Source organism: Panthera uncia (assembly GCF_023721935.1).
Source record: "Panthera uncia isolate 11264 chromosome A1 unlocalized genomic scaffold, Puncia_PCG_1.0 HiC_scaffold_17, whole genome shotgun sequence".
In the NCBI taxonomy this organism is placed as follows: Eukaryota; Metazoa; Chordata; class Mammalia; order Carnivora; family Felidae; genus Panthera; species Panthera uncia.
The window spans coordinates 11,782,819-11,789,927 of record NW_026057577.1 but is presented as its reverse complement, the minus strand read 5'-3'; the positions used below and the strand labels follow the sequence as shown (position 1 = coordinate 11,789,927).

Here is a 7,109-nt window from a genome sequence, read left to right as displayed (position 1 = left end):
AAGGAAGGAAGGAAGGAAGGAAGGAAGGAAGGAAGGAAGGAAGGAAGTTAACTCTCTTCAAGACTCGGTTCTGCTAAAGTGTATTTGATGGTACGGGGTCATCACGGAATGAAATAGCAAGGAAGAACCGCTTTCCAAAACCTTCGAAATGTCCTGGAATCAGATAAATAAATATCTAGAGATACTTCCACAAGACTGTTCAACAGCCAGAACATCAAACGTGAAAGGGAAATTCAACAGGTTCCCTGCACAATAAAATCACCACCCTCATTTAGTATCACACTGTCTTCACACCTAAACATTGACATATTCCCTCTTTCAAGAAATCTTCTGTTCTGATAACTACTGCAACCTGGCAAGCCCCTCTTAGACTCAGTGGTGTAAAACAATCATTTTCTAATGTTCCCAAATTCCATGGGTCGGGAATGTGTAGCGAGGACGGCTTGACTCTGCTCCGGGATGTCTGATGCCCAAGCTGGGAAGCCATGGTCATGGGGGCGAGAATCGTGTGAAGGTGCCTTCCCTCACATGTCCACCGAGAATGCTGGCTGTCAGCCAGGACCTCAGCTGGGAATGTCAACCAGAGCATACATGAGTAGGCTTTCCATGTGGCCTGGGCTTTCTCGCAGCCTCAGGGCAACTGGACTTCTCACGTGTTGGCTCAGGACTTTTTCCATGATATCCCAGCCAACAGGGTGGGAACTCAATCTCATTTTCTGGGCTAGCCTCCAAAGTTACACGGCGCCATTTCTGCTGGGCCCAAATGAGTGACAAGCCCATTTAAGAGAAGAACACACCAACTTCCACTCTGAATGGGAAGAGTAACAAAGTCTCCTGATAAAAGACCAGGTGGGATGGGAGAGATTGTGTGGCCACCCTTGGAAGATACAATCTGTCACATCATCAGGGATCTCTTCTTTCCAGCTAGAAATAAGCTCTCCTTCTGTAAATTCTCACAACGCTCTATTTTCGAACTGAGGCTTACAGATTTCCATCTTACACTGTAATTACCATGGAACATGGGCCATCTTCACCATTCGATGAGCTCCTAGGGTTTTCTTTCCTTTTTTTGGATCTTCACGGTACCTTACAGAGCTCCTGGCACTTAGGAAATGCTCAATAAGGTTTACTGAAGAAATGTGGGTTTTTTTTTAACCAGTTTCAGATGGGACTACAGCTGACCCTTGAACAGCACAGCCAAGCCCTGGCCCGATGCAGGTGAAAATTCACATAGAAATCCTGACTCCCCCAAAACTTTACTAATAGCTTTCAACTGACCAAAAGCCTTATAGATAACATAAAACGTGGATCAATACATATCTTGCATGTGATATGTATTATATACTGAGATCTTAACAATAATTCCCAATTTTTGTGTTACTTTTTAGGGTATTTCTAGGCTATGTGCTTCACCTGGGAGTTTTTTCAAATTGTGGCAAAATCTCCCCCAAATTTCCCAATATATTTATTGAAAAACACCCGCGTGTAAGTGGACTCACACTGTGAGTTCAAGGGCCAACTGTATTAGCTACCTAGGAGACACTCACAAGTGCTTTTGGAAAGAAGGGAGGGATGAAGGAAGGGAGAGCGGGAGGGAGGGAAAGGAGTGGGGGGAGGGGAAGACGATGCAAGGCAAACAGGCCAGCATAACTGTTTGAAGTTAATCGTTCATTTTAGAAACATTTACATTGCTGCATTTAAATTTTTCTCCGGAGGAGAAAAGATCCAGTTCTCCACCTTTCATGTACACAGCTAAAGATCCCTAGGGAAAAACACACAATCACGATGACAGGTGTCATTTCAAACCCAGGACCGTGAACATCAAGGAGGCACTTGTGTCGTGCTTCCTTAACCCATTCGTGTCCCTCCCTTCCCTCACAGGTGTCTATTTCATACCTTCTCCTCTCGTCTCAACCTTCAACATCTTCTCCAACATCTTTGTTTTCGGTCAATGACCTCCTTCCTTCTGTGAACAACAAAACGATGCAAAGGGAGAGCTGCAGAGACCCCTCCCCTCTCATCGTCCAGCTGGGCCTCCATGCAGAGGCCCTCTGTCTTCCCACCACTGCCATACATGGGCCATCTATGCCCCATTCCAAAGCCAGTCCCGCTGCTCTAATGCTGGACTCTAGTCCCACCTACCATGATGCTCCCAGAAGTCCCACCCCCGTCCCCCTGCACCAACAATGTCAGTAGTTGTGTCAATATGCTGGTATTTCTCCCTTCTTAAAAAGATATCTCTCTTCACCATGATTCACCAACGGCCCATTTGTTTTCTGTCCTTAATAAAAAAAGAAAAAAGTAGTTGAAAGTTGTTTATACTTATTGTTTTATCTACATCTTCTCAAAGTGTCTCTTAAGTTCACCCCAATCAGGTTTTCACCCCTACCACAAAATGTTCTTGTCAAGGTCACCCTTGGACCATCTCAGGACCAAATCCAATTTCCAATCCCCAGTCTCCATATTGCTTGACCCATCGGCAGCATCCAATGCATATCTGTAATTGACTTGGTTTCCAAAACACTGTATTTCCCCCTACCCCCAACTACCTCCCCCACTCTCCTTCTGTATCTCCTTTCTTGGTTCCTTCTCCTCTTCTTCTTTGCATTTAATGTTTGGAGCTCGAAGCTTAGACCTTGAATTCTTCTCCATCTCCCCTCGTTACCTTGTCCAGTTTCTAGTCGCAAAGCTTTAAATTACCATCTCTACATGGGAAAGAGCTCCCAGAGTTTATCTCCCCCCACAACTCTCGTCCAAACTCCAGACTCAACATCTCTGCTTTAGATGTCTAGGAGGTAGCTTGTACTTAACATGCCCAGTAGTGCTCGTGTAGTCTCTCCCACCTCAGTTGATGGTAAACTCCAATCTTGAAAATGCTTACACCAAAAACACTGCAGTCATTCTTGCCTTCTCTTACATTTTATATCCATTATATTGGGAAGTCCTGTATCCAGACTGTGACCACTTCTCTCCACTGTTTCAAGCTACTACCATCCCTTGGCTATTAGAATTGCCTCCTAACTGGTCTCCTCCCCGCCCCCTCCCCCCCAGCTCCTGCCTCCCTACTGTCTGTTAGCAACAGTGCAACCAACATGGTTAGTTAAAATACCAGTCATATCCCGTCTCTCCTCTGGTTAAAGCCCTGCAACACCTCCCCATTTCAATCAGAGGGAAAGCTAGAGTCTAAACAATGACCAACAAGCCACTACATGGTTACTTCTCTGACTTCACCTTTTATTGTTCCCCACCTCCTCCACTGGCCTTGTTCTTTACTTTGAATGTTCCAGGCATGATCCCGCATTAAGGTCTTTGCCTTGGCTCGTCCCTCTTTGTGGACTGCTCTTCTTTCGAATATGTGAATGGCTTATTCCCTTATTGCCTACAAATCTTTATTCAAATGCCATCTTTTTTGTGAGTCTACCCTGAACACTCATTTCAACCTTCAGTGACTTGCCCCTGGGCATTCCCAATCTCTCTTACCCTGCTCTGTTTCTTTGGTATCATTTATCATTGTCTAACAGACTATTTCATTTCCCCATTTATTATTTATCATGTCTACTGTTTGTTCTGTATCACTCCCTGCTAGAACATAAGCCTCAGAAGAGCAGAGCCTTTTGTCTGTTTTGTTCATGGACGTGTCGTGAGCCCCTAGAGTACTGCCTGGCACATAGTAGGTGCTCAATGAATAATTTTTGAAAGAATAGTGTGAAGACAAAAATCTGTGCAGAAATGGAGTAGAAGAGGGGCACCTGGGTGGCTCAGTCACCCAGAGTGTCTGACTCTTGATTTGGGCTCAGGTCATGATCCCAGGGTCATGGGATTGAGCCCTGCATCAGGTTCTGCACTCTCTCTCTCTCTCTCTTTCTCTCTCCCTCTCCCCCCTCCCTTCCTCCCTCTCTCAAAAAAAAAAAAAAAAAAAAAGAAAAGAAAAAGAGAGTAGAAGAGAACTTACATGGTGTGATTTTAGGGACATTGTGGCATTTCTTTTGTCCCAAAGTAGCTTGCCCAACACAATACCAAGGCGTGACCACCCTTCCTTCTCTGGCTTACAAGTGCCACCTTTAGACTCAGTCATTATTAGTCCAGAATAGTGCAGTCAATAGCTAAAACACACACTCATTCTGATGTGTTGGTAGGAGCTCATAGCAAAGTTGGGTTGGGATTGGCAAAGAGGTGAGGGAGACAAGAGACAGGGTGTTAAAGTCAAAGGGCATTGGACTGCAGTGTTTGGCCGGCTCAGTCCAGAGAACACACGACTCTTAATCTCAGGGTTGTTAAGTCTCATGCCCACATCAGGTGTAGAGATTACTTAAAAATAAAATCTAATAAAAAAGGGGGGGTGGGTACTGGACTTCGGAAGAGTTCTATAATCTCCTTTCCTCACCTGAAAAACTGAAGAGGTGGATTGTGATCACTGTGTTTCCTCCATGCAGTGAAGTACAATAAAAAGCCATCTTATTGGAAGTCAGACAGCTAGACTCAAATTCTAGCTTTCTCACTCAGAAGCCTGAGAACACCACCTAACTTCCCTGTCTGCCCTGACCAATAAGCAACATGAAGGCTCCCAGACCATGAAAGACAATGCCCGGGGTGTGTCCTCAGAAACAGAAGTTAAAGGATTTCAGAGGCATTGAAAGATAAACATGGCTGCCTCCATCATTAAGCCTTGCTCTGTAGTCTACATACGGCCAAGACAAACATAGTCTCCCTGATCTTTAAAACATCGTAGCGTTACAAAGAGGACATGTGACATGGAAAGGGATGCTCTTACCTTGTCATCCATTTATTAACTGTGACTATGATGAAAACCTAGAGGGAAACATGTCCTTACAGTAGACCCTGGGGCCCAGGACTATAACTTTAAGTCAAAAGAGACTCAGAGGCGGTACTGTAAAACCCAGCCAGGCCAATCCCCTGGGGTCCTTTTAAGGAACACAGGCATCAGAACCATGTGTCCGCGGCCCTACGGCACAAGTCAAAACAAGTCAGCTCAACAAGACTTTCATTTAGAGCTAATTCACCCTCTCCTGTAAATAAGGTCTAAGGTAGTCATGAACTGGCTAATGTAGCTTGTTCATATTCTTCCAAAATTTTTCATGGACTAGATCACTTTCAGAGTAGCTACAGTCAAATGGTACCCAACAAACGTCCCCTCTCATGCTCTTCCCCACCCTCCCTTCCTGCCTCCCTCCGTGCCTCCAAGAATGGCATGGAAACCATCACGGCATTATGTGTAGAATCAAGAAACTAAGGCGGTGTTAACAAAAAGAAGCCAGACGCCACAAACTGCATGCTGTATGATTGCCATTTATATGAAGTTCAAAAGTCAGCGAAACTAATGTAGGAGGTGAGAGGTCAAGGTCATAGCTCAGTTAGTGGTGGCTGCTATTATAAGCACCTGCTAGGGAGTTTCTAGAGTGCTGGTAATGTTCTCCCTCTTCATCTGGGCGATAGTCACATTATAATATACTTTTCCATAGGTTCATTCTACTTCATGTAAAAAACAAACTGGGAAGTGTTTTTGAGGGAAACAGCCTCCTTCATATTATCAGCGAGCCCACAGTTCAATCACACTACAGTGAATATGGTGTCTGTTCTGTTCCAAAATTAAGTATATGGCAAAAAAAAAAAAAAAGTCACAAAAATTAGTAAAAAATCTATCATACCATCACATATTTGAAAATCAGCATGGGGGCACCTGGGTAGGTCAGGTGGCTGAGCGTCCGACTTCGGCTCAAGTCATGATCTCATGGGTCATGACTTGGAGCCCCACATCAGGCTCGCTGCTGTCAGTACATAGCTCGCTTTGGGTCCTCTGTCCCCCTTTCTCTGCCCCTCCCCTGCTTATGCTCTCTCTCTCAAAAAAATCAATAAAACATTTAAATAAAATAATGTAAAGCAAAAAATAAAAAAAATCAGCTTGGAGGTCTATAATATTTTAGTATCAAATTATTCATGTCTCAAATAGAAAATCTCCAATGTTCACATTTATTTTTAAATTTTGTTTTTTTGTTTTAGAGACAGCATGAGCAGGGAAAAGGGGCAGAGGGAGAGAGAGACTTAAGCAGGCTCCACACCCAGGGTGGAGGCTGACATGTGGCTCAATCCCACAACTCTGATCATGACCTGAGCCAAAATCAAGAGCGGGACATTCAACCGACTGAGCCACCCAGATGCCCCACAAATGTTCACATTAAGGTGGCAGCTACTGCCTACTAAAATACTGACTATATGCAATGCAGGCATTCAATCAGCGTTTGAAAGTTTTGGCAAAGCCAAAGCACGGCCTGAGAACAAAGGAGAAATTGGATTCTAATAGATGTTCTGAGATGTGTTGCTGAGAAAATCCCATACTATAATACTTGAACAAAAACTGTGGTATGGAGGGGTACCTGGATGACTCAGTAGGTTAAGTGTCCCACTCTTGACTTCGGCTCAGGTCATGATCTCATGGTTCCTGGGGTTGGAGCCCCATGACAGCATGAAACCTCCCTGGGATTCTGCCTCCCTCTCTCTCTCTCTCTCTCTCTCTCTGCCCCTCCCCTGCTTTCTCTCTCTCTTTCTCTCTCTCTCTCTCTCTCTCTCTCTCTCTCTCACAAAATAAATAAAATGAAGATTTTATTTTCATTTCATAATTGTGATATGGAAACTCTCCTCCCTGCCCAGATTCTGAACCAGTGAGTATGGAGAGATGCCTCTGGTGGAAGAGAAGAGAGCTTCTCCAGGAGAAAGAAGGAAGGAAGGAGAAACTCACCAAACAGGTAATTTCACAGCATCTTCTATTCCCCCGGGGAAGGAATGAGCCAAGGCCAAGATGGCAGCACTGATGCTCTTCTAGTCTCGTGGAAGGAAGCATAGTGGGATCCAAACTCCCTCAGTTACAGATACCAAGATTTGATTAGTAAGTTAAAAGGTGCCTTTCAATGAGGTGGCTGTTGCTAAAAGGACATTCCACAGATCCAGTCTTTCCACAGAGGTGGGTGCCGGCCCCAGTGCTGCTTTTTCCTATCTTTCCCCGAATGTTTTAAGGGGACCATCCTGGGGGGGCACCTGGGTGTCTCAGTCGGTGAAGCGTCCGACTCTTGATTTCAGCTCAGGTCATGATCTCA

At 44.8% G+C, this 7,109-nt stretch overlaps 1 long non-coding RNA gene across 2 annotated transcripts in view; it reads left to right on the top strand.

Annotated features, from left to right (window-relative positions):
- LOC125935415 (uncharacterized) overlaps positions 1 to 6,771 on the top strand; it is a 10,908-nt gene extending 4,137 nt beyond the window's left edge. Inside the window, exon 4 of one of the 2 annotated variants that reach the window (XR_007461655.1) lies at positions 6,667 to 6,771. This is a non-coding gene — a long non-coding RNA (uncharacterized LOC125935415). Of the gene's footprint in view, positions 1 to 1,881; positions 2,289 to 6,666 lie in introns of those variants that run through there. The other variant, XR_007461653.1, reaches the window with a different exon arrangement.
- The last annotated feature ends 338 nt before the right edge of the window (positions 6,772 to 7,109 follow it).